The sequence below is a fragment of the Panicum virgatum genome, chromosome 4N (assembly GCF_016808335.1).
Source record: "Panicum virgatum strain AP13 chromosome 4N, P.virgatum_v5, whole genome shotgun sequence".
Lineage (NCBI taxonomy): Eukaryota > Viridiplantae > Streptophyta > Magnoliopsida > Poales > Poaceae > Panicum > Panicum virgatum.
The window spans coordinates 23,100,664-23,128,599 of record NC_053148.1 but is presented as its reverse complement, the minus strand read 5'-3'; the positions used below and the strand labels follow the sequence as shown (position 1 = coordinate 23,128,599).

The 27,936-nt window shown below is 45.1% G+C and overlaps 1 pseudogene; it reads right to left on the bottom strand.

Moving 5' to 3' along the window:
- Window positions 1-45: 45 nt before the first annotated feature.
- LOC120669781 lies at window positions 46-27,927 on the bottom strand (annotated as a pseudogene).
- Between the last annotated feature and the right edge of the window lie 9 nt (window positions 27,928-27,936).

The window sequence follows — 27,936 nt, the reverse complement described above, 5'->3', positions numbered from 1 at the left end:
GATCGAAGAGAGTGTTGCCTTGTTATACTAACCCTAAACACCGTACTACTGCAGGTACTCCATAGCCTGTTTTAGAACGGGTCTCAACCTCTCCACGTTGATCCGCACTACTTCCCCATGTACCATTCGGCCACGTTCCCCCAGCCGCTCATGTGCACGGCGACGGGTCCGTGATCAGGGGTCCGATTAGTTGTCGCTTCAGGCGACATTTGCTAGACCCATCGCCTGAAGAAGGCCCACACGGCCCACCAACGCCCTCCCCCGTCTCCGCGCCACCGCCCGGCTCCGGCGCCGCCCCCGGCGCCGCCGCCGCCGCCCCTAACCTTTCTCGCCGCCGCGCCGCCCAGCCACCGCCGCGCCACTTCTCTTCACCCCTGCCGCCGGCCACTGCCCACCGGGGTGGAAGAAACCTCGATCCCAAGAAAGTAACAGAGAGGACTCGCCGGCGGCCGCTCCCCCCACCAACCACCCCTCGCCGGCCACCCGCTCCCCCTCCCCTAGCTCGCTGCCGCCGCCCCCCCCCCCCTCCCCTGGCTCGCCGCCGCCGCCCACCGGAGCATGAGGAAGAAGAAGGCAGCCTTCAGGCAATGGCTTCGAGCTTTGTCGCGCGGGCGATATATAGCCCTGGCGCCGTGATCAGGGGGTGGTCCTTGCCGAACACGTCCATCAGCGAGCTCTGGTTGGCCGCGACGCTGTACTCGATGTACTGGAGTCCCATGTCGCGGGTGGGGTCGCCAAAGTCCCATCTGCAGGAGCACGGCACCAGCGGGCAGGTACACGCAGTTGGGGAGCCCGGCCCCATAGACTCGTCGTAAGTGGCCCTCGGACGGCCAGCGACCGTCACCTCTGTTGACGTAGAATTGGGCAACACGTAAGTGCTAGAACGCGCAAGATCGTAACGATTGCAATCTGACGAAGTATCCTAGCGACTGGTCAGACCGATCACGCCAACTGGTCAGACCGACCAGGCGCAGAGCTGTTTCGTGAAGACCTAAAGCCACGAGCTCGGGAGGGACCCCGTCGGAGCTCGCAGATTTAGGGTTGTCTTGGAGTCGGCAGGCCACCCAAGACGCCCTTGAACGCCGTAGAGACGAGCAAAGAACAACACAAAGATTGGAAAAGCTAGGGTTTGAGGAAAAAATAAAAAGTAGATTGATTTTGATTTGATTGGGTAGACGGACCTCAATAGACCGTGGCCTTTATATTTATAGGCCGGGGAAGACGTACCCCTTCCAAATCGAGTTACAAACGGACTCTACAAAGCAAATCTAACTAGACTCGGATTACACAGAGCCACTCCGGTCTGACCGATCGGCCCGACTGGTGCTCACTTTGCCAATTTTGGCTGCAACATACGCACTCTTGTCTTTTTGGTGAGCTTTGCAAGCCAAAAAGCAGTATCAGAAACTAGCCTAAACTAGGTGATTCCCCTGCATTGCTGCGGGACTTGAAATATAGAAAGAAGATTATTTTAGCAAAATAAAAGATTAACGACAAAATAGCACTCATAAAGTATGAGACAATTTTTTCTTTTTATTTTTTTCTCTCTCATTTTAACTTTTCCTGTTTATTTTCTCTACCTTTTCCTTTTCTCCTTTCTTTTCTTCTTCTTTTTCTTTTTCTCCCTTTAATCCTTATCCTTGTATTCTTATTATTATATTATTCTTTGCCCACCTCTTTTCCTCCCCATCAGAAAACCATAAAAAAGAGATTGAAAACCAAACACCTTGAAGATGAGCGAAAACAAAACCAAAGACCTTTGATCTCATTTTTTCTAGATGCTGCTCTGGTTGGGGAGCAGATGGCGAATATGGAGGTTGCAACCCTGCAGCACGGCGGCGGCATTACCGAAGATGAAGTCGACGGTGCCCTTAGCAACAACCTTGCCGAGTAGGGCAGGGCATGCTGGAGGTGGAGTGGAGTTATTTAAACTCGATTGCAGGGACGATCTTTGGATTTCTTCGTATTGCAGTGACGACCTTTGGTTTTCTTCAGCTCCTTTCAGGTGTGTTTGTTGTGGTGAAATTATTTGCGCTAGAATTGATGGCTTACAATAGTGACTTTGCGATTGTGCAAAGAAAATTGGTAGAATGCATAAATAGAAGGTCCTAGTTGATGATGATGTGGATAGCTTGCATGTTGAGAGAAATATAATTAATGACTCTTAGTGGGGATAAGGTCCTAGTGGATGATGATGTGGATAGCTTGCATGTTGAGAGAAATAGAATTAATGACTCTTAGTGGGGACTAACTTTATAGGTATTATAGATACATGAATTTATATAGAAAGTACAAGGCTAAAAATAATGCAATGGGCGATACTCTATACCGGCCGCCTTCGTCTTCAAACATCTTGCCATACGCTGGGGTAATATTTCTTCAAGTATCTTCCATTAAGAGCCCTCGGAAGACATTCTCCTTACATCGTCTCCACCATATAAGAATTCTCGAAGATAACCTGGACAATCTTGTATGGCCCTTCCCAACTTGGCGACCACTTGCCGAACTTGTTGCTCTTCATTCTAAGAGGTAATATTGTCTTCCATACCAGCTCAGCAACCTGAAAAGATTTGGCTCTTACCTTCTTGTTGTAAGCTCTAGCCACCCGAAGCTTGTCCTTCTCAATTTCCTTCAAAGCTTGTAACCGCTTGTCGCTTACTTCATCACTATTGTCCATCATCAAGTCATAGTAATCAACAATGACAAGATCATTTTGTTTAGCCAATCTAAAAGCGTCCAGATTCACCTCAGGCAAAAAGGCCTCTTGACCATATACAAGCTCAAAAGGAGTAATCTTAGTAGCACCATGTCTAGATATACGATGAGCCCACAATACTTTAGATAATACCTCATGCCACCTCCTGGGATTTTCTTCTATCTTCTTCTTGATGAGCTTTATCAAGATCATATTACTAGACTCGGCCTGACCATTGGCATGAGCATAGTATGGAGATGAATTGAGTATTTTAATCTTATAAAATTCGGCAAAATCATGTACCTCCTTTGAAATAAAAGATGAACCTTGATCCGTTGTCAAAGTTTGAGGAATACCGAATGTATGAATAATATGCTCTGTAATAAACTCAATTACCTCCCAATGTGTCATATTCTTCAAAGGAACTGCTTCGGTCCACTTAGTGAAGTAATCCGTAGGAACCAACACGAAGCGATGTCCCTTTGAAGAAGGGGGATTAATCTGACCAATGAAATCCAACCCCCAACCTCTGAATAGCCATGGCTTGATAATAGGATGTAATAACGCAGCAGGCACTAGCTGAACATTACTAAATCGCTGACATTCTTCACACCCCTTATAATATCTGAAACAATCTACCATCATAATCAGCCAATAAAAACCGGCTCTCCTCAGTAACCACCTCATTTTAGGAGCCGACTGATGTGTACCACAGATGCCCTCATGAACCTCCCCCATAGCAACACAGGCCTGGTCAGAATCTAAACACTTAAGAAGCACATCTTCGGCGGACCGACGATAAAGCTCATCGTCAATCAAAATATATTTAAATGCTAAATGCCGAATATTCCTCTCTGCACCATGACCAGGGCCCTTCAAATACGTCACAATAGGCACCCTCCAATCAGCAACCTGGGCCTTCCCTTTGGATTTGGAAGCATTGGCCGACATGCTGTTTTCAATAGTCTAACCGGTCAGACCGGTCTCTGGACCGGTCAGACCGGTCTGGGCGGTCAGACCGGTCGGAGCATCCGGTCTGACCGGTTCGTCCAGAACCAGCAACTCGGCTACCACTCACATTGGCTTTCTCATGTTAAAATATCTCATAGTAACATTATAGCCATATGCTTGCTGAGCCAGAGTATTTGCCTTCTTATTACTATCTCTTGGAATATGTCGAATAACGAATTCTTCAAAACAAGAGATAATATCAAGGCATCTATCAATATATGCATTTAAAGATCCATTTTAGCATTGGCATACCTTGGATACTTGCTGCACCACCAGAAGTGAATCAACATAAGCTTCGACATGCTTAATGCCCATTGATTCCAAGAATTCCAAACCAAATAGAAGTGCTTCATATTCAACTTGATTATTCGTGCACTCTTCTTCCAATCGGTTTGAGAACTCAAAAATAGTGCCATTCGAAGAAATAAGAACAATACCAATCCCTTGACCATCACCACAAGCCGATACATCAAAGAACAACTTCCATGGTGTGCTAGTAACATAGCCGACTTCCAAATCATGCTCATCATTAATCCAATGTTCAACAATGAAATCCGCTACAATTTGGCCTCTAATAGCTCTCAAAGATTCATAGGCCAAATCATACTCAACAAGTGCATAAGCCCACTTTCCGATTCTACCACTTAAAATCGGCTTTTGTAGCATATGCTTAATAACATTGGTTTGACAAGTAACTATGCAAGTACTTGATAATAGATAATGCCTCAATTTGGTACAACCATAATATAATGATAAGCACAATTTCTCAATAAATGTATATCTTGTCTCCGCATCAATAAGTCGTCGGCCCACATATGGAATAATATACTCCTTTCCTTTGGTCTCTTGAGTTAAAACATCACCAATAACTTTGTCTTCAGCAGCCACATAAAGCCTAAAAGGAATACCTCTCTTAGGCACCTTGAGAACTAGTGGTGAAGACAAATATTTCTTGATCTTCTCAAAAGCCTCTTGCTGTTCTGCCCCCCAAGTAAATTCAGCTTTGTCTTTCAACCGAAGAATAGGAGTAAAAGCATCTATCTTTCCGGACAAATTAGATATAAATCTTCTCAAGTAATTCACTTTGCCCAGAAACTTTTGTAAGTCTTTTTTGCAAGCAGGAGCCTACACTTTCTTCATGGCTTCAATTCTCTTTAGATCAATCTCTATACCCTTCTCATTAATAATGAAGCCCAAGAACTTTCCAGTCGATACTCCAAAAGCACACTTGAGCGGGTTCATCTTCAAACCATACTGACGCATCCTCTCTAGAGTAAGTCTTAAATCAGCTAAATGATGACTCAAGCCGGCCGATTTAATCACAATATCATCAATATAGACCTCCAATATAATACAAAGTAAATCATGGAAGATCAAATTCATAGCTCTTTGATAAGTAGCACCAGCATTCTTTAATCCAAAAGTCATAACAACCCACTCAAATAAACCAACAAAACCAGAACATCTAAAGGCCGTTTTAGACGTATCTTCTTCGGCCATGAATATTTGATTGTAACCCGCATTACCATCAAGAAAACTGATAACCCGATGTCTAGAAGCTTCATTGATCAATATATCGACTATAGGAATACGATATTCATCTTTAGGAGTAGCTTTATTAAGATCTCTAAAATCAATGCACACTCTAATCTTGCCCGAATCTTTCTTTTCAACGGCCACAATATTAGAGATCCACTCTGCATAACGACAAGACCCAATAAATCCAGCATCTAATAAGCGATTAATTTCTTCCTTTATTCGGTCATACATAACGGGATTAAAACACCTAGCAGGTTGCTTATAAGGTCTAAAACCGGCCTTGATCGGCAGTCGATGCTCAACCAAATCACGACTCAAACCGGGCATCTTAGAATATTCCCATGCAAAGCAAACAATATATTCTTTTAATAACTTTATTAAATCGGCTTTACAATTATTTGATAAGTTTGCATTTACAAAAGTCGGCCTAGAAATAGAACCATCTCCAATGTCTACGTTTTCTAAAGGATCAGACAACGTAAAACCTTGGCCTAACTTATCAAAATCACCGATGTCGTCAATGGCCTCGCACATATCATTCGCCTTATGCCGATAGTGCTCGATGCGCTGCTGCAGCTAGTCTGTGCTGGACCGGTCTGATCGGACTAGTGCACCGGTCTAACCGGTCAGCCGGTCTGACCGATTAGAGGTAGCGGTCTGACCGGTCGGCTCTATTTTGCTGCCCTGCTACATCATAGAAGTAAATATAGCCGATTCTCCATCGGCTTTAGAATAGCAGACACGAAACCCTCCTTGGTGCAACTGATCAAGTCGTAATCGGTCTAGTCCAGGCCCGATAAACACTTGATGTGATCATGCGCACCAATGAGCTCAGAATCGGCGGCACCAATGAAAGAGGATGTATCACCATGCACAACCTCAAATTCATCGCCGATCCACTGAATAAGAAACTGGTGCAAGGAAGATGGTACACATTGATTGGCATGAATCCAATTACGTCCAAGTATGAGGTTGAAGTTACCTTGCACCTCGGAGACGAAGAACTCTATTGCAATGGTCTTGCTTCCAATGGTCAACTCCATTGAAGCATCCCCGAACTGAGCCTGGCGGTGGTGTCTGTCCCGCGAAGTAATTCGGTGGCATCCCATACTGATAATTCTCTGTTGGTGCGGCCGAAAAACTAGGATTAGGGGTTAGGTTAGAATAATCATTGACAGGTTTCTTTCCCCTATTTTGTAGATTCAAGTCGATAAGTAAATTTTGTGTAAGCTTTTGCGACTATTCAAATCTACCCAAAAAGCCTTCAGCAAACTGCTTAATGGAATCGAATGTAAAACTTACATTGCTTGGAGTGGAAGCAGATGAAGCAGCAGTTGTGGCCGTAGTAAATGGGTTCGATGGTGGCGGTAAGAATGTGGGCATGATGAACTTATCCTTCTCGAACACGCCTTGCCGAGTCTTCCTGAAACATGCAAGCAATCTCTTCTTGGCCTCCTCCTGCTCCTTCTGGAGCGCAGCCTCGAATTGCTTGCGGCTCTCCTCAGGTATGTCCTCATACTTGACATCAACTGGAGTGGAATCTACCTTGGTGGGGTTAACCTTTTCACCAGTCATTGCGTTCGATGAATTCAGATCTTTCCCCATCGGAGTCGCAAAAAAGTATGTTGACACAGAATTGGCCAATGCACAAGCGCAAGAACGCGCAGGATCACAACAATCGCAACCTGACGAAGTACCCTGGCGATCGGTCAGGCCGATCACGCCAACCGGTCAGGCCGGTCAGGCGCAGAGCTACTTCGTGAAGACCTAAAGCCACGAGCTCGGGAGGGACCCCATCGGAGCTTGCAGATCTAGGGTTGTCTTGGAGTCGGCAGACCACCCAAGACGCCCTTGAATGCCTTAGATACGAGCAAAGAACAGCACAAAGGTTGGAAAAACTAGGGTTTGAGGAAAAAGTAAAAATTAGTTTGATTTTGATTTGAATGGGTAGAAGGACCTCATTCGGCCATGGCCTTTATATTTAAAGGCCGTGGAAGACATACCCCTTCCAAATTGGGTTACAAACAGACTCTACAAAAAAAATCTAACCAGACTTGGATTACATGGACTTAGACCGGTCTGACTGGTCGGCCTGTGACACCTCTGGTGTATGTGCACTAAAAGCCAATCCACTTATCTCAAATAAATCATAGAAGGGAGTTGGAAAATTTAATTCAGAAAGAAACAGTCAAATACAATTCAAACTACACATTTGGATATTGAATGTGAGAGCATGACAACTAAAACATACTCAAATCATGGTTAAAGACATGCACAAAAATAAGTTTGGGTTGCAGCTGGTACCTTAAATGACATGTGCTAAATTCAAGTTTCAGCCAAATCCAACAAAAAATCAAACAAAAATCAAAGACCTTTATTGCAAGTTTGGAATTATGAATTAGTTCAAAATGTGAACTTCAAATGAAAATTTTCCTAAAACAAAATTTGTAGATCTTGAAAAGTTACACAAGTTTGGTATTCAACACTTTTTCATTTGAGCCCAAGAAGATAAAGATAATTTCAGTCTACAAAATGGTCCCTGAAATTCTTGGAAATCACAAACTGGTCCCTACCTCCATCTCCCTCTCTGTTTCGACGCCGCCCGCCCATACGCCGCCGGTGGACCTCGTCCACGGCGCGTCCACGGACAACTAGACGCAAGAGAGCCCGCCAGGGACACCTGGACAACCCCTTGGCCTTTCCTCATGCACACACGTGTCCCTGGACACTTGGGCGATTGCCACGCCGCCCCGCCATGCGCAGCGCCGCTCCTTCAGCTGCCACCTCACCGCCGAGCGTCTCTGGCCCAGTCCGACCTCCTCCAGAGATCATTTGCTTCGCCTCCAAGCCCTCTAGCCTATAAATAGGATCAGAGCCGCCGCAGTCGTGCGACCCCTCTCTTTTCCCCGTCGAGCTCGAGCTCACACGGACAGGCCACCCCCGACCCAAATTCCCCCATACAAGCTCACCAGTAGCCTCTCCAAGCTCCAGTGAAGCTCACACACGCCCGGAAACCCACCTAAAGCCACCACTGCGCTGCCGCCCAATCGCGCCGCCGCCGGTGAGCTCCCGGCTCACCGTGGACCGGCCGATTCCGGCGACAATCGAGCACGAGATCTACCCCAACAGCTTCCTCAAGCCCTCATGATGCTCGTGGGCTCGACGTTCGACCACCCCGAGCCTTCCTTCCCCACAACGCCGGTGACCCGAACGCCACCGCCGCCATTCACGCCGGCGAACTCAATTCTGACCAGCCCAGCCTTGAACACCGGTACTGGTAGGTAGCACTCGAACTCCTCTACCCCACGTGCCTCCCAGTCGCAGCACCGGTAAGCCCTGCCTAGCAGAACACCACCGGCAAGGTGCGGCTGTGGAGAAGGCCGACGAAGGACCCGGTTGTAATTTTTCTTTTTCATTTAAGGGGCTAAGTGCAAGTTTTTCTGAGTATTGTAGTAAATTCAAAAATGCATAACAAATCATAGAAAAATCGTTAAAATGCAAACTCAAATGTTCTGGAACCCTTACAATGGAATCTACAAGTTTTGTTACATGCAAATCTTCAGAATCCATCCACATTTTAATCTATGAAAAAGAATAAAATAAACACCCCATAAATGTTCTGGTAGTTTTGTTCACTGGATGCACTTAATTTTTGGATATGTTAATCCTGGCAGAGTACTAAGCTTCTGGTAAAAAGATGAGGTCTGTTTGAATCTGTTAACTTGCTTAAATGACCAAGATTCTTAGATCAACTAGTGAACTTCATGTATTAATGCTGAAAAACATGGACATGTTCTAGCTCTGAAAATGTTTCTGGATGAACATGTGACTGTAATCTTGCTGATCCATAAGTTTGAGAAATGTTAGATCTAGTTTATTATATATTATGTTTAATGCTTATTTTACCATCTAAATTCATGATATATAGTTCCTGTGCTTAGAAAAATCTAGATTTATTTCTGGATCTTTGTTTTAGTCATGTAATCATGCCTGCAATGTTTGAACTCTATTTATTGAGTATTGCTACAGTTATAAATCATGCTTTGTATATCATGTATAGATTTGTTTTTTTTTTGTTCTGGATGAAATATTTCATATCTGATCATGATTTTTTGACATGTTCTTAGTTAGAGTTAATATTTTCTGTGATAAAAATTTCACATGCAGCACTGATTATCTTGAATCTCGAATGAATATGCAAGTTCATCTAAAGTTAAATGCATAAGTAATTAATCTTGTAGAAATAATGCTTGATAATTTTTCTGGAACAAGTATAGGCCATATGTAGGTTCTGGTAAACTTTTGAGATCCATAACCTTTGCCTAACTCTCTGTGGAATTTATTTTTGTTGCTAGCTTGTTAGTTTTGTTAATTTTATAGCTCCTGATACATGAGTATATAAAATCTGAAAAAAGTACAGTAATGATTAGATAATATCTAGATGCTTCTGTACATTTTGTAGCACCAGAAACCATGCATATCATTTTGTGTAAATTTGTGAAGTCTCTATGATAATCAGTTTGCATGATTTTTCATGTTTAAATGCCTTGTTGTTAGATGCTGAAATTTATATAGTAGATGCTAATTTGTCTGAGCTATTCTACATAAATTTTTGATCAATAGTTCATGAGTAGATTTTCTATTATGAAATTATGAACATATGTTATGTTTTAATTCTAGAAACGGAACCCACCCCACACACTCATTCATGAAGTTAGTTAACTACAAGTATTACTCCATAAATAACTGCCCAGGAAATGAAATCACAAAGATCATCACTAAGTTAACTTTTTGTTGGACAACAACTTTATCGTGAAGGAAAAAAATCATTTATCATGTTGTAACCATGAAATCTTGCATTGCATATAGAAACGGTTAATCTCGCCGACGGTGATTAGTGAGTTGATTCCATCGGACCTTCTTGCTGCGTTGGACGTTGATCTTAACTGTGCTAACTTGAACCAAGACCTAGGCCAAGCCCCAGAGGACTCTCAGTTTGACAGTGCCCAAGATGGCAAGCACCGGTGCATAACCCATTATTTTCCGTGTTATTATTCATCTAACTATTCATATGTGTTGTAATAATTTTATTTGCACATTTACATTTTCTAGGCATTGATCGAAAACCTTAGATGCATGATCCCTTGGTATCTATGTTTGACATCCGGATCTTTTTATCGACTAGTTGCCCCACTAATTAGGAACGGTAGAAGTCGAGTGGTTTTCTGCCTCTCGCGAGCATATAGAATTTGACTGACTTTACCTTCAGCTCAAATATAAGGACAACGGGCGGGGTTGTGTAGTTGTGATACCCTGCTGGTGTAGTAAAAAATGGTTAGGGTCGCGGTGTGTGGCTCATTTTGTTAAGCATTTGAATGTACTAGCCACATGCCGAGAAATATGGTAATCGGTATGCTTAAGTACCTGATTGGACCAGCGAGTGGAACGATCATTCACCCTCTTGGTAGAAGTAGGTTTTAATTTTTGTCCGGACGTACGGTTGCAAGTGGTCGGACTCTGTAGTCGGGGAGGGTGACCCGGATCCACGGACCGGAAAGAAAGGGGAACAGTAGCGTGGGCGAAAGCGAAGTCAATCCCCACAGGTGTGCGTTAGGTTCCCCTGGCCAAGTTGAAATTCGATTCGGAATCGTCCGCCTCTCACGGCATGAGATTGCTTAACGTTTTCGGTCACATAGAGTAACAAGTGGAACACGATGATGATAATACTATTGTATGATTAAATGATTGCTCTACCATGTTTGTGTAGAGTTAGATGCAAATTTAGAATGGTTAATTCAACTAGAATATGGCAAAGTTAAAATCTGAAAATAAGGATCAACTCTTAGTGGCATTTTTGGCAAAACAAACCCACAAACCAAAAAGCCTTGCATGTCTAGTTATCGGACTATGGTATATTCGGTGATGGGTAAGTTTTGCTGAGTATTAGTATACACAGCCTTGCTTGTGGCACTGTTTTCAGGTACTAACTTCGAAGATATGATTGCGAGTCTGACTTGGCCGTATACTTTGCCTCCGGGCTGGTCTGTTGAGTGGGATGGCCCTTCAGCCGGAGCTGACCACCCTCCCACTGAGTGACGCTTTTTCGTACAGGCTTTATCGATGCGTCACGTGTTTCGCTAGTCGTCGTTTTACTTCTTCCGCTGCAATAATGGAACTTGAATTATTTTGTGTAGTTTGGAACTCTGTAGGACTTCGCTACTCTGAACATGGTTTGTAATAAATTTACTTTCCGCTGCAAACTCTGATGATGTATGAAATGCTCTGTATTGTAATCTCTAGACTCACCTTCGTGTGAGTGTTGTCTGTGCGATCCTGGAATAGCATGGCTTTAATCGAGGCTTTACTCGAGGAACTACCGGTGCATGCCGAATTGGGTCAAAGTTGCTTAGCAACAAAGATCAGTGCACCCGGGTCCAGTCTTTTGGGTGGTTCCGCCACAGCTGGCATCAGACCTCGTAGACAGCCTATCAGAAATGGCAGCCTCTATTTTCTAAACAACAAATTAAAACTTGACATCAAAACTACTTATGTTTTTGAAAAGTCTAGGATCTCCAAGGACAAGTCTAGAACATAAAGACCTATGGGATCTTATGGGTATAATCAGGTGGCTTATATTGTATGGCTAACTTCCAGCACATTACTTTTCAGTCTTTAAATTCCACAATTTAAATTCTGCAACTACAATCGTCGCCGCGGAGGTATGCTTGCTCAATTAGCTGAGGGAGTCTGACCTTCCTGTCGGTGATCTGGAGCTCAAGCAGTGGCCTACTTGAGCTGCTGCCCATATACCAACCATAGGTTGAATATATGTGGAGTAATGGTTCAAAATTGGAATTCAATTCCCCGTCAAAGACGGTACTCAGTCAATATGTTGTTTCGATGATGTATGCTTGAATCCTAGACTAGTTAGTTATGTCGAGTAGTTATATAACGAGAGACATATTAAGTATGCCACCGTAAACTAACTTCATAATTTATTTTCTTTGGTGAAGACGATTAGAATCTTCATTCATCCCTAAATCAAGCAAAGAAACATTTGAAAGAAATCGCAATCAAAAAGTTTAAAAATCCAGTCCTAAGGATAGTCTAGGTAATCTGTGAAATCTGGAAATGCTGGTTCCCTCGAATTTTTAAAATATGAAGATCTCCTCAAATCAAGTTTGGTCTGTAAGATTAAATATAACTACATAAATTACCAAACTACTGTAAAACTTTGAGAATTTTTGAAGCTTCCAACCATAGTGTTTTTGAATTTATAGTAACCCTCTGCAAATCTGTCAATTTGGAGCAATCAGTCTAAACTGAATGTTTCAACCATCTTAAGTCACTCACTTGAAAAATCGTACAACATGAAAGTTGTAGGTAACTTGATGAAGAACTTACTGCAAAATTTTGAATTATCTTGGTCAAATGTTTTGGTAGATATGGTCAAATTTCACCCTCTTTGGACAATCTGTTTTCTGGTTTGTCATTGTTTCAAAACCCTGAATATATCACCTTGTTAGGATCTGAACTGGCCTTAGAAATGACTAGATGTAATGTTCCCCACTACGCTAGGCATCTTCTGTAAATTTTTTAGAATTTTCGGAGCATGTTATCTATCATTTTGGTAAATTTCTTTAACTGTCCAGAATCAGCCATTCCTTGTTTGACTATCAGCTGATCCATCGGTCTTTTGTTGGGACAGATGGACGAGCTGGTGGTGATCGACGAGTAGAGGCACGTGCATTCAGCTTGTTTGCACTGGGACGGACTTCCTCGCCATCTCTAGGAGCTCTTGAGTGCAGCCGGATATCCCCAGCCACCGCTCTACGAGGGCCACGACTTTGTGGAGAGCGGGGTGCGTCGCTGCAGAGTTACGATGGTGATCCCGCAGCACCCGCTTAACGGGGGGAGCCGATCGTGACCCAGGTGATCGGCCACCACTTGCTGGACACTTGGGAGACCACAGCTATGAGGGCGATGATCGCCTTCTGCTCACAGCATCCGTTGGAGGTTGTTCTGTCCACGTTCGAGTTGTTCCCCGTACACGACCCGGCCGACCCACTTTGGCGCGACAGGATGGCCAACGTGGCCACGGTTGCCACCCTCGACCCCGTCGGAGCACTCCGGACGACCGCGTTGTGCTTGGACGCACTCTACCATCTCCAGACCTTCCAGAGCCAGGCCACCGCTCAGCTTGTTGACCAGGCTCAGGCGCTACACCTGACCGTCCAGCTGAGGGACAAGTAGCTTCGTGAGGCCAGCGACGAGCTCGAGAGCAGGGGTGCTCTGATCACCCAGCTCGAGAGCCAGGTCCAAGAGCTTTAGGACATGGTGATGGACCATGACGCCATGCTCCAGTTTCTTGAGGACCAGTTCCACAACCTTCAGCTTGACCTCGACGACGCCCAGGGGCAGCTCCACCAGATGCAGCACGCGCAGGACGCCCTTCACGCACCACCCGGCGAGATGCAGGTGGATGGTGAGGACGAGCCCTAGGAGATCCAGGGTGTTTCGAAGATGGACTTCGAGGAGCAAGCACCGCAGCCCGCACCGGTCGGGACCCACTCTTCCGCAGTGAGCGAGGTGTCGGTCAACATGTAGACCGAGGCGTTGTTCCTGACTTCTGTAAACTCCTCTTAGTGTAGCCTAAATTTTGGATCACAGGCTACTAGGCTAACTCAGAGTTGAGTAACCACTTAGTATTGATGTTAGAAGTAACCAAGTAGAAGTGAGAAGATGATGGATGTAATGAACCTCTAATACTACTTATGTAAGGTGTTGGCAGATTGTGAAAAGCTGAATGCAGCAGCTAGTTCGAATTTTTATCCTTACTTCCTTTCCGAATTAGCTTGTGATTTGAATACCGAAGTTGTTCCAAATTTCATCATCTAAATTATCACCAAATTTCAGCCCACACGGATGTATACAGCAGGAGATATACGCAAAATACAGAGGCTCTATATTCTGTAAACCAGAAAACCAAAGGAGTAGTAATTGAATTTTTCGACTAACTTACTCTGGGGATCTGACTTTTCGTTGACTATCAAAGTTGTAGCTCATGAAATTATATATCTCATGTAAAAATTTCAAGTCCATATCATGCACATAACTCCTGTTATGCGCTTTTTCGTATCGACAGTTTTTCTGTGTAATGCAATTTATGCAATTCCTATTCTTCGATTCATGTCTTGAGTTGTATGTTTCCATTGAAATGTTGAAAATGTTGAGCCTAATGCAAACTACTCACGTTTCAGATGGTTGGTTCAACTCAAGGTAGTCCCAGTGGCTTTGGAGCCGGAGGAAACGGCAATCCGCCTCCACCTCCTCCACCACCGGGCATTGCGGAAGTCCTAGCCGCTCAAACTGAAACCTTGCGGCAGCTAGTGCAAGCTCAACAGCAGCAGCGAGGTGGGTATCACGCTCATCAACCGCAAGAGGCGAGCTACCAAGACTTTCTTAGTACACAGCCCCCGCTATTCACCAAAGCGGATGAGCCACTTGATGCGGATGCTTGGATTCGCACAATGGAATCCAAGTTTTCTTTGTTGTCTGTTCCTTGTTCTGAAGCGAACAAGACTCGCTATGCCGCGCAATAACTTTGCGGATCAGCTCGAATGTGGTGGGATCATTACCACGGAATGCTACCGGCTGATCATGTGGTTAATTGGAATGAGTTCAAGGATGCTTTTCGGGCTCATCATATTCCGGCTGGTCTTCTTGATCGGAAACTCAATGAGTTCTTGGCATTAACTCAGGGCACTCGAACTGTATTGCAGTATGCCCAGGCTTTCAATCACTTATGTTAGTATGCTGGTCATCATGCGGATACCGTCGCTAAGAAGCGTGAATGCTTCCGTCGAGACCTCAGTACCAAGTTGCAGGAGAGGCTTAATCTTGTCCATGCGGACCCTTTCAATGATCTACTAAATCTGGCCATCACTCAGGAGGATCTCATTTCGGCCCATCATGTTGAAAAGAAGCACAAGGCACCTGCTGGACCCTCGAGTGCCTCTGCACCGAAGTATCGCATTGTGCAGAATACTCCAGCTGCACCCTCTCAGAAGGCCCCTCAGCCAGGGCGTTGGGTCATTTGGCCTCCACAGCAGCAGCAGGCTCGATTCGTACCACCTCAGCAAGCTCATTATGCTCCACCGCAGCAGCAGCAGACTGGTCCTAGGCCGAATTTTCAGCAGGCCGCTCGCCCTGACAATAATAATCGATGTTTGAAATGCGGGAGCCCGAATCACTTTGCAAAGATGTGCCCTCAAGCGGGACAAAATCAAGGGCAGGCTTTTCGCAGAAATGATCAGAACAAGGGCAAGAAACAAACCGTTCAAGTCAGGCAAGGCCGACATAACTTCACCAATTTAGCTGATCTTCCGGAAGGAGCACCAATTATGTCGGGTACATTCTCTATAAACCATCACCCCACAATTATCTTGTTCGATTCTGGTGCATCTCATAGCTTCATTAGTTCTAAATTTGAGCAAAAGTTGGGTTAAATTTTTGTCACACCAAAGGTTCATACATGATCTCTACTCCTAGTGGTAAAGTTGCATCAAACCAAATGGTTAGAACCACACCGCTTAAGTTGGGTAGTAAAACAATTTCAACCGATTTAATCATATTACCACTAGAAGAATGGATGTTATCCTAGGAATGGACTGGATGAATAGACATGGGGTACTATTCGATATCTCTTCCCGAGCCGTTGAAATAAATTCTCAAACTCATGGTCATTAGATTCTATATTTACCTCACCACCAATACAACAACTCTTGTGCTTATGCCATGAAAGATATTCGTATCGAAGATATTCCCATAGTCCGTGAGTATGCAGATGTTTTTCCAGATGATTTGCCTGGTATGCCAGCAGATCGGGATATCGAATTTTTCATTGAACTACAGCCTGGTACAACACCTATTTCAAAAATGCCATACCGAATGCTGCCCAAGGAGCTGGCAGAGCTGAAAATCCAATTGCAAGAACTTTTGGACAAGGGTTTTATTCGCCCAAGTGCTTCACCTTGGGGCTGTCCAGCATTATTCGTAAAGAAAAAGGATGACAGTCTGAGGTTGTGTGTCGACTACCGGCCTCTCAATGCGGTAACTATCAAAAATAAATATCCACTTCCCCGCATTGACGTACTGTTCAATCAGTTGGCTGGAGCAAAGTTCTTCTCCAAGATCAATCTTCGTTCGGGGTATCACCAAATTAAAATCCGACCTTACGATATTCCCAAGACCGCCTTCACAACCAGATATGGTCTCTATGAATATTTGGTTATGTCTTTCGGTCTCACAAACACTCCCGCTTATTTCATGTATCTCATGAATTCGGTATTCATGCCGGAACTTGACAAGTTCGTCGCGGTTTTCATCGATGACATTCTGATCTATTCCAAGAACGTGGCAGAACATGAACAACATCTGCGTATTGTTCTTCAACGCCTCAGAGATCATAAACTGTACGCAAAATTTTCCAAGTGTGAATTCTGGCTGGACATAGTCAAATTTTTTGGTCACACTATATCCAGTGAAGGCATCTCAGTTGACCTCAACAAGGTACAAGAAGTGATGGAAACCTCATACTTTAGTTCATCAAATTCGCAGTTTCCTCGGCTTGACGGGATATTACCGCAAGATTTATTCCAGGCATCTCCAGAATTGCAAAGCCAATGACGGAACTGCTAAAGAAGGATATCAAATTTAAATGGTATGCGAAGTGCGACGAAGCATTCCACACGTTGAGAGCACATCTAACCACCGCCCCCGTCTTAGCTCAACCTGACAACAGCAAGTCCTACGATGTTTACTGTGATGCATCGAGTACTGGTCTTGGCTGTGTTCTAATGCAAGGCAATCGGGTTATTGCCTATACTTCCCGAGCTCTTCGGCCACACAAGCTAAATTATCCCACTCATGATCTAGAACTAGCAGCGGTTATTCATGCTCTCAAAATTTGGAGACACTATCTTATGGGCACTCATTGCAATATATACACCGACCATAAGAGTCTCAAATACATTTTCACCCAAAGTGAGCTGAATATGAGGCAACGAAGATGGCTGGAATTAATCAAAGATTATGACCTGGAAGTGCATTATCATCCGGGCAAAGGCAATGTCGTAGCCGATGCGCTCTGTCGCAAGGTTCACTGCAACTGCCTGTTAGCGGAATCATACAACGACTCATTGTGTGCTGAAATGCAAAAGCTGAAATTGGAGATTATTCCTCAGGGTTCGCTGACTCATATTTCTGTGGAACTGGCACTTCATGACCAAGTCATCATGGCACAATTGCATGACAAGAGTGTCGGAATCATCAAATAGAAAGTATTAGAAGGCGAAAATAAATACAAGTGTTTCCGTGTGGACCATAAAGGAATCTTGTGGTTCGGGATCACCTAGTCGTTCCCAAAAATCATGAGCTGCGGAAACAAATTTTGGATGAAGCACACATCTCTAAATTTTTCATTCATCCGGGTAGCACCAAGATGTACCAAGATCTCAGACAAAATTTCTAGTGGACTCGAATGAAAAGAGAAATTGCAAAATATGTCGCAGAGTGTGACACATGTTAGAGAGTGAAAGCTAGTCACTTGAAAGTTGCTGAAACTCTCCAACCTCTGTCAATTCCGTCCTAGAAATGGGAAGATATCAGTATGGATTTCATTGTGGGCTTACCCAATACCTCTCAGCATCATAATTCCATTTGGGTTATTGTCGACAGGCTCACAAAAACCGCCCATTTTATTCCGATGCATACTGAATATCAAGCTAAGAAGTATGCTGAGATCTATATCGATCAAATTGTCTGTCTGCACGGTGTACCTAAACCTTTATCTCAGATCGTGGTACTCAGTTTGTGGCAAGGTTTTGGGAGCAGCTCCAGGAGGCTCTCGGAACTAAATTAATTCGAAGCTCAGCTTACCATCCACAGACTGACGGACAGACCGAAAGGGTGAATCAAATTCTCGAAGACATGCTTCGAGCATGTGTCATCGATTATGATAAGAATTGGGACAAATGCTTGGCCTTGGCTAAGTTTTCTTATAACAACAGCTATCAGGCCAGTCTGAAGATGGCACCATTCGAGGCCTTGTATGGTCAACAGTGTCTAGGGATGCAAGCGGCAGCCCGCAAAGCCCACATATAGGCTTAATTAAGTGGGTTGCCACAATAACTCGCGAAAATTTAACATATATGTGGGTTCGCGGGCTAGCCCACTTGCATCCCTAACGGTGTCGAACTCCTTTGAGTTGGTCCCAGACTGGATAATGCAAAATATTTGGACCAGAATTAATGGTCGAGGCTGGGGAGAAGGTAGAAGTAGTACAAGCAAATCTCCGAGCAGCCCAGTCCCGGCAAAAGAGTTATTTTGATCAGCGGAGAAAACCTTTGAAGTTCAATGTCGTTGATCATGTTTACTTACGAGTTTCACCAACTCGAGGCGTTCAACGCTTCGGAGTCAAAGGTAAATTAGCACCTCGCTATGTCGGGCCATATGAGATCATTGAAGAATGTGGACCAGTGGCTTATCAACTGCGACTTCCTTCACGACTCGCAGCCATCCACAATGTTTTCCACATATCCCAACTCAAGAAATGCGTCCGAGTACCGACCGAAATCATCAATCAATAGGAAATCTTGGTGGAACCCGATCTCTCTTATGTTGAATATCCACTCAGAATCTTGGATCAAAAAGACAGAGGTACTCATCAAAAGATGGTAAAAATATATAAAATTCAGTGATCTCACCACACTGAAGAAGAAGCCACCTGGGAGACGGAAGATTATCTCAATCGACAATACCCGGGTTTTCTTAGCTCTACCTCAGGTACCTTATTCTCTGTCTCTAATTCCAATCATCCAATCTCGGGACGAGATTCTTTTTAAGGGGGGTAGGCTGTGACACCTCTGTTGTCTGTGCACTAAAATCCAATCCACTTAACTCAAATAAATCATAGAAGGGAGTTGGAAAATTTAATTCAGAAAGAAACAGTCAAATACAATTCAAACTACACATTTGGATATTGAATGTGAGAGCAATGATAATTAAAACATACTCAAATCAAGGTTAAAAACATGCACAAAAATAAGTTTGGGTTGCAGCTGGTACCTTAAATGACATGTGCTTAATTCAAGTTTTAGCCAAATCCAATAAAAAATCAAACAGAAATCAAAGCCCTTTATTGCAAGTTTGGAATTATGAATTAGCTCAAAATGTGAACATCAAATGAAAATTTGCCTAAAACAAAAGTTGTAGATCTTGAAAAGTTACACAAGTTTGGTATTCAACACTTTTTCATTTGAGCCGGGAAGATAAAGATAATTTTAGTTTACAAAATGGTCCCTAAAATTCTTAGAAATCACAAACCGGTCCCTACCTCCATCTCCCTATCTGTCTCGCCGCTGCCCGCTCGTACGCCGCCGGTGGACCTCGTCCACGGCGCGTCCGCGGCCAACTGGACCCAGGAGAGCACGCCAGGGACACCTAGACGGCCCCTTGGCCTTTCCTCACGCACACACGTGTCCCTGGACACTTGGGCGCTTGCCACGCCGCCCCGCGATGCGCAGCGCCGCTCCTCCAGCCGCCACCTCACCGCCGAGCGCCTCTGGCCCGGTCTGACCTCCCCTAGAGCTCATTTGCTTCGCCTCCAAGCCCTCTAGCCTATAAATAGGATCAGAGCCCCCGCAGTCGCGCGACCCCTCTCTTTTCCCCTTTCTCCGCTGTCCGCCATCCCCGTCGAGCTCGAGCTCACATGGACAGGCCACCCCCGACCCACATTCCCCCCATCCGACCTCACCAGCAGCCTCTCCTAGCTCCAGTGAAGCTCACGCACGCCCGAAAACCCACCTAAAGCCACCACCGCGATGCTGCCCAATCGTGCCTTCGCCGGTCAGCCCCCGGTTCGCCGTGGACCGGCCGATTCCGGCGACAATCGAGCACGAGATCTACCCCCAACAGCTTCCTCAAGCCCTCACGGTGCTCGTGCGCTCGATGTTCGACCACCCCGAGCCTTCCTTCGCACACAACGCTGGCGACCTGAACGCCACCGCCGCCATTCACGCCGGCGAACTCGATTCCGACCACCCCAGCCTTGAACACTGGTACTGGTAGGTAGCTCTCGAACTCCACTACGCCACGTGCCTCCCAGTCGCAGCACCGGTAAGCCCTGCCTAGCAGAACACCACCGGCAAGGTGCGGCTACGGAGAAGGCCGGCGAAGGACCCGGTTGTAATTTTTATTTTTTGTTTAAGGGGCTAAGTGCAAGTTTTCTGAGTATTGCAGTGAAATTCAAAAATGCATAACAAATCATACAAAAATTGTAAAAATGCAAACTTAAATGTTCTGGAACCCTTACAATGAAATCTACAAGTTTTGTTACATGCAAATCTTCAGAATCCATCCACATTTTAATCTATGAAAAAGAATAAAATAAACACCCCATAAATGTTCTGGTAGTTTTGTTCACTGGATGCACTTGATTTTTTGATATGTTAATCCTGGTAGAGTATTAAGCTTCTGGTAAAAAGATGAGATCTGTTTGGATCTGTTAACTTGCTTAAATGACCAAGATTCTTAGATCAACTAGTGAACTTCATATATTAATGTTTGAAAAACTTGGACATGTTCTAGCTCTGAAAATTTTTCTGGATTAACATGTGACTGCAATCTTGCTGACCCATAAGTTTGAGAAATTTTAGATCTACTTTGTTATATATTATGTTTGATGCTTGTTTTACCAACTAAATTCATGATATATAGTTCCTATGCTTAGAAAAATCTAGATTTATTTCTGGATCTTTGTTTTAGTCATGTAATCATGCATGCAAAGTTTGAACTCTATTTATTGAGTATTGCTGCAGTTATAAATCATGCTTGGTATATCATGTCTAGATTTGTTATTTTTGTTCTGGATGAAATAGTTCATATCTGATAATGATTTTTGGACATGTTCTTAGATAGAGTTAATAGTTCCTGTGGTAAAAATTTCACATGAAACACTAATCATCTCGAATCTCGAATGAATATATAAGTTCATCTAAAGTTAAATGCATAAGTAATTAATCTTGTAGAAATAATGCTTGATAATTTTTCTGGAACATGTTTAGGCCATATCTAGGTTCTGGTAGAATTTTAAGATTCATAAACTTTGCCTAACTCTTTGTGGAATTTATTTTTTTCGCTACCTTGTTAGTTTTGTTAATTTATAGCTCCTGATGCATGAGTATATAAAATCTGGAAACATTACAGAACTGAGTATATAATATCTAGATGCTGCTATAAATTTTGTAGCACCAGAAACCATGCCTATCATTCTGTGCAAATTTGTGAAGTCTCTATGATAATCTATTTGCATGATTTTTCATGTTTAAATGCCTTGTTGTTAGATGCTGAAATTTATACAGTAGATGCTAAATTGTCTGAGCTATTCTACATAATTTTTTTATCATTAGTTCATGAGTAGATTTTCTATTATGAAATTGTGAACATATGTTATGTTTTAACTCTAGAAACGGAACCCACCCCACACACTCATTCATGAAGTTAGTTAACTACAAGTACTACTCCATAAATGACTGCCCAGGAAATGAAATCATAAAGATCATCACTAAGTTAACTTTTTGTTGGACTACAACTTTATTGTGAAGGAAAGAAATCATTTATCATGTTGTGTTGACGCAAAAATCAACACACTGGAATCCGAGGACAAGTGTTCGCCGAGTCACGGAAAGTCAACCAAGCGTGCCAGTCAATTTGATCTGAAATTGACAAGGGAGAAAACAAAGTCAAATTTGAGAGCGTATCGGCTGGGATTCCGAATATCTCTCAGATGGGCGTATCGGCAAGCTTTGCCGATACTATAGATGACAAAAAGATATTAAATGCAAGCGCGTAGTAAAAGAGCACATCGGCAGGGTCAGCCGATGCACTAAATGATAAAACTGGCTTTGAATAGCCGATCGTGTATGTTTGACAAGATCTAAGCTACGAATGTGTAACTCAGATGATGTGAGCTAAAAACAAATCTAAACCGACTCTTAAGATAACAAAAGTGTTACTCCAAAACCTAAAGCCGATCTATTATGTTTTCAGATGTGATAATGGCCAAAAAGCATAGGAAAACCTATAAATCTAGCCGATATCGATAATTAGTGAATAAATCTAGACGAGATGACAGCGATGCGCCCGGAAGTTAAAACCTAGATAAACTCGATAACTTTTGAATAGATTTGAACGAAGCTACAGCGATGCGCCCGGTAGCTAAAGTTCAAATATACTCGGTAAAACAAAAATTCACCAGCAAATCAAGTCGCGCGAATGCGAGACATTCTTGATCAACTTGAAAGAACTCGTCGAAAAAAGAAAAGAAAAAAGGCGAAGTCGCCGAAAAAGTGCAAAGGAATTGTAAAGTTTGTTGTATTGGATGTGTATCAAGTTTTTCCGGTCCCTTACAACCCATATTTATAGCCTAGCGCTATCAAGTCCTAGCCGATTACGACGAATATTACTGGACTTAAAAGAAAAGACTATCTAAAGATAAACTACTTTAAATATTACAACCGAATCATCAAGATTCCCGTAGAGTCCGGATCCTCTCCTCCTTCCTTGACTTCATCGGCAACTATCCATCGGCCGAACACCAGAACGGACAAATCAGCATCTTCACGATATATTCCTCTCGTCCATCGGACGGACTCAATCGGCCGATTCCAACACTGTGCATCTTTTGGTTTCTTCCAAATCGGCCACCTTCTCTTCACAAAAATCACCTTCTTTGACACGTGTCAAAAAAACGGTGTCAACATGTTGTAACCATGAAATCTTGCATTGCATATAGAAACAGTTAATCTCACCGACGGTGATTACGAGTTGATTCCATCAGACCCTCTTGTTGCGTCGGATGTTGATCTTAACTGTGCTAATTTGAACCAAGACCTAGGCCAAGCCCCAGAGGACTCTCAGTTTGATAGTGCCCAAGAAGGCAAGCACCGGTGCATAACCCATTATTTTCCACGTTATTATTCATCTAACTATTCATATGTGTTGTAATAATTTTATTTGCGCATTTATGTTTTCTAGACGTTGATCGAAAACCTTAGATGCATAATCCCTAGGTACCTATGTTTGACATCCGGATCTTTTTATCGACTAGTTGCACCGCTAATTAGGAACGGTAGAAGTCGAGTGGTTTTCTGCCTCTCGCGAGCATATAGGAATTGACTGACTTTACCTTCAGCTCAAATATAAAGACAACGGGTGGGGTTGTGATACCCCGCTAGTGTAGTCGAAAATGGTTAAGATCGCGGTGTGTGGCTTATTTCGTTAAGCATTTGAAAGTACTAGCCACATGTCGAGAAATATGGTAATCGGTAAGCTTAAGTACATGATTGGACCGGTGAGTGGAATGATCATTCACTCTCTTGGTAGAAGTAGGTTTTAATTTTTATCCGGACATACGAGTGCAGAGTGGCCGGACTTTGTAGTCAGGGAGGGTGACCTGGATCCACAGACTGGAAACAAAGTGGAACAGTAGCGTGGGCGAAAGCAAAGTCGATCCCCATGCGTGTGCGTTAGGTCCCCTGGCCAGGTTGAAATTCGATTCAGAATCGTCCGCTTCTCACGGCATGAGATTGCTTAACGTTTTCGGTCACATAAAGTAACAAGTGGAACATGATGATGATAATACTGTTGTATGATTAAATGATTGCTCTACCATGCATGTTTGTGTAGAGTTAGATGCAAATTTAGAACAGTTAATTCAACTAGAATATGGCAAAGTTAAAATTGTAAAATAAGGATCAACTCTTAGTGGCGTTTTTGGCAAAACAAGCCCCACAAACCAAAAAGCCTTGCATGTCTAGTTATCGGACTATGGTATATCCGGTGACGGGTAAGTCTTGCTGAGTATTAGTATACTCAGTCTTGCTTGTGGCACTGTTTTCAGGTACTAACTTCGAAGATATGATTGCGAGTCTGACTTGGCTGTGTACTTTGCCTCCGGGCTGGTCTGTTGAGTGGGATGGCCCTTCAGCCGGAGCTAACCACTCTCCCACTGAGTGACGCTTTTTCGTACGGGCTTTATCGATGCGTCACGTGTTTCGCTAGTCGTCGTTTTACTTATTCCTCTGCAATAATGGAACTTGAATAATTTTGTGTAGTTTGAAACTTTGTAGGACTTCGCTACTCTGAACATGGTTTGTTATAAATATACTTTCTGCTGCAAATTCTGATGATGTATGAAATGCTCTGTGTTGTAATCTCTGGGCTCACCTTCGGGTGAGTGTTGTCTGTGCGATCCTAGAATAGCGTGGCTTTAATCGAGACCTTACTCGAGGAACTACCGGTGCGTGTCAAATTGGGTCAAAGTTGCTTAGCAACAAAGATCATGCACCCGGGCCCAGTCTTTTGGGTGGTTCCGCCACACGGCCCGACCGGTCCGACCGATCGGCCGCGCACTTTGCCAAATTTGGCTGCCAACAACCTCGAACCCAGCGGCCTCCGCGGCAGCAATAACCTTGTCGAGATTGATGAATTTCTGGCTGTTGGTCTGCTCGAGGATCATCATATTCGCGCCCGACAACTTGGGGGGCCGTCGTTGCTGAGCTTGATATCCGCCGGCCGCGTAGCAGGGAGTAGGATTGTCTCAAGAACTTGGTAAGTCCACCATGGTGTAGACGCCGCCGATGGCGTCCTTAGATGGGTCGATGGTGAACGGGAGCCATCGTCCCGGTCAAAGTCAACGATGTCGTGGCGCGAGACCTAATTAAAGATCCTCTTGTACTTGTCGACCCAGAAAGGCAGCAGGTTGACGACGAGCAGCTGGCTGAAGATCCTCTTGTACATGGACCTCGACCTCCCCGTTGAATCCCTGCGCGCCGATAAACAGTTGGGACGAGGACACGGGTGAAGTCGTGCCAGTACGTAGTTGCCGTTGAGCCCGCCGAGCTCGATCACCTTCGCCGGGACGTTGAGCCGGGTTGTGCACTGTGGCGCATGCTCCAGGATGGAGACGGGACTCACCTTGATGGCCTTGAAGCCGTCCAGGTACTTCCGAGAATAGAACTTTCACTACTACAAAATTTAACAACGTCTTGAATTTTTTTTAGAGACGAACCCAAATTTGATCCGTTGCTACAAATGAAGCTAAGATACAGTAGCAATCGATTAGCCCCTAAAAATATATTTTTAGAGACGGGTCACCCCCTCACCCGCTCCTAGAAATAAATAAATGAAGGATCATCGAGCCCACCCATCCCTCCTCCCAGCTTGTTTTCACTTCTTCCCATCTCAGACGCTGCCTTATCTCTTCGACTCTTCCTCATCTCTCTCGCACAGCCACCTGCTCCTCCTGGGCGACACCACCGCCGACAGCGTGGCCGTCGACCTCCTGCTTCGCCTCACCCGACGGCGCGCACGGCGGGGCGGAACCGCAAGCCGGGTGGCATGGGGCCGCGGGAGTGGCTGCGGCGCACGGCCGCGCGCATGGCGCCTTGGCCCGAAGCCGTGGCAGCAGGGGGCAGCGGCACGGCTCCTGCTACCAGGCGTGGAGCCATGGAAGCAGGAGGCAGCGGCATGCGGGTCCCTGGCTTGGCACGACGCGAGCCCACGGCGCTGGCAGGTGAGGGGCGGCATGGGAGGCGCGCGACCCTGGCCTAGATCTGCCGGCAGCCATCTTCCCCGACCCTCCCCGCGATCGGATCCGGTGGCGGCGCGCACGGATCGAACGGCGGAGGTGTTGATGCGGCTGCAGCAACGCGAATCTATGGGTCTTCTGCTCCAAGGGCCTCGGCTGGCTCGGTGGCATGGGCCCGGCACCGCAGCTCGGGGAGCCGGGCACGGCGGCATGTGGCTCCATGGCCTGGCGCGACGCGGGGCCGCGGCACCGACGGTCAGGGGCGGCAGCACTGCTCCGGAGGCCAGTTACGGTGCAGATCTGATGGCCAGGCACGGGGAGCAGCTGCCGCCCATTTTTTTTTTTTTTATTCGATTTCGGGGGCGGATCGAGCCATGATCCGCCCCTAAAAATCATTTTTAAGGACGGTGCGTTACCTAGCACTAAAAATACAATTTTAGCAGCCAAAATTAGAATCAGGTGTAAAATCCATTCCTTAAAATAAGTTTTACCCTCCCTTACAAATAGTTTTTGGTAGTGTTTATGGTCCACTCCCGCAGCGGCGCGTGTGGAGAGACCAATGTGACCATCGCGGCGGCGCCTCCGCATCCCCGCGCGTTGCTGGCCAGCTCGCAGGTATCGTACTTGCCGAACGACGTGTCGCCGAACGACGTGTCGTAGATGGCTTGGTGTGTGTGACATTTTGAAATCATTGGCTCCTCCCCTGCTCACACAGCATCAGTTGACAGAGTGTGTGTAATGTAATCACGATTTGGGCGCAAAGACTTTTTTTACCGAATTCAGCACGCCGCCGGCAGGCTCTCCCCCACCATCTCCAGACCCACCGCCGCCGAAGCTTGACGCCGGAAGCCCGGCGGAGGGCAAGAAAAGCAGCGGTAGGGATCTTTTTCTTCCTCCCAGTTCGTGGAGGTTCGGAGCGCGGGTTTTCGAGTAGTGGAGGGGATGCACAGGCTGGTCGGCCGGAGCTACAGATCCAGGCTCGCGGGGGGCGGATCCAGTGTTCCCTTGCCCGGATCTCCCATGGCCATCCTCCAGCGGATCCTCCGGCGGCGGCGCGCTCGTCCCCGTTGACTCCACGGCCTCGACGGCCGGATCTGGCGTCCAGGTGTGCGGATCTGGCGGGCGGGATTGCTCTGGTCCTGCGGTGGCGGGCGGGGCTCCTCCCGGGTGCAGCTGTTCCTCGTCGTGAGGGCCTCCGGCTCGACGACGGAGAGGCTAGCTCCGGGTTTCGCAACTACTTCTAGCGAAGACATCTTCATCCTATTTTTGCCTGTGTCTTCCACACAGTTCCAGAGGCTCGTGTCATCTTGGCTTCAATCTGTGGATTCTCTTACTCCGAAGACGGGTTCCATCTGCACTTCGTTCCTGTGGACTATGCACGTATCCATATTGGCTACTTTGTAGCATGGTATTCACGGCAGACGAGGCTACAGATGGTTTGCAAGACTTGGAGTTCGTGGCTTTTTGAAGTGGGCCAAGTCTGGTTTGTTTGATAGCATTGGCTTGGCAAGAAGGGGCAGTAGCACCAGGTGACTTTGTCTATGTGGTACTTGTTCGGTACTAATTCTTCGGTGCCAGGAAGAAATTCTAAGTTTTACCTTAATTGGTTGTATCTGGCAATAGCCTTGCTGAAGGCATTGTTTGGATTCCGAAGAATTACTCTCTAGGGTGAAAACCTTTGATATGGCCTTAATTAGTTGGGTCACTGCAATGGTTGTGCGTGCACGTACCATTTCCATGTTGGTGGCGTTCTCTTGGGGGCCTTATTCGAAGTCCAGGTGTTGCTATGGTAATGAAGGATGCAAGGAGCTGAAGATGAAGTTGTACGTTGTAGTTTGCTATGGCATGATTTTTTGTCATGTCGCTTTTTGTTCTTTTTACTATATGCTGTGTGTATCCTAGTTATGTAGAGGCCGGATTGGATCTTGATATGATTGTATTATCTTGATGATCAATAAAACTTCCCTTTTTAAAAAAAAGCAATGTCCTTTTCCGTTAGTTGCTGTTGCTCCCAATTGTCAGAATTCCTTTCGTTGCCAAC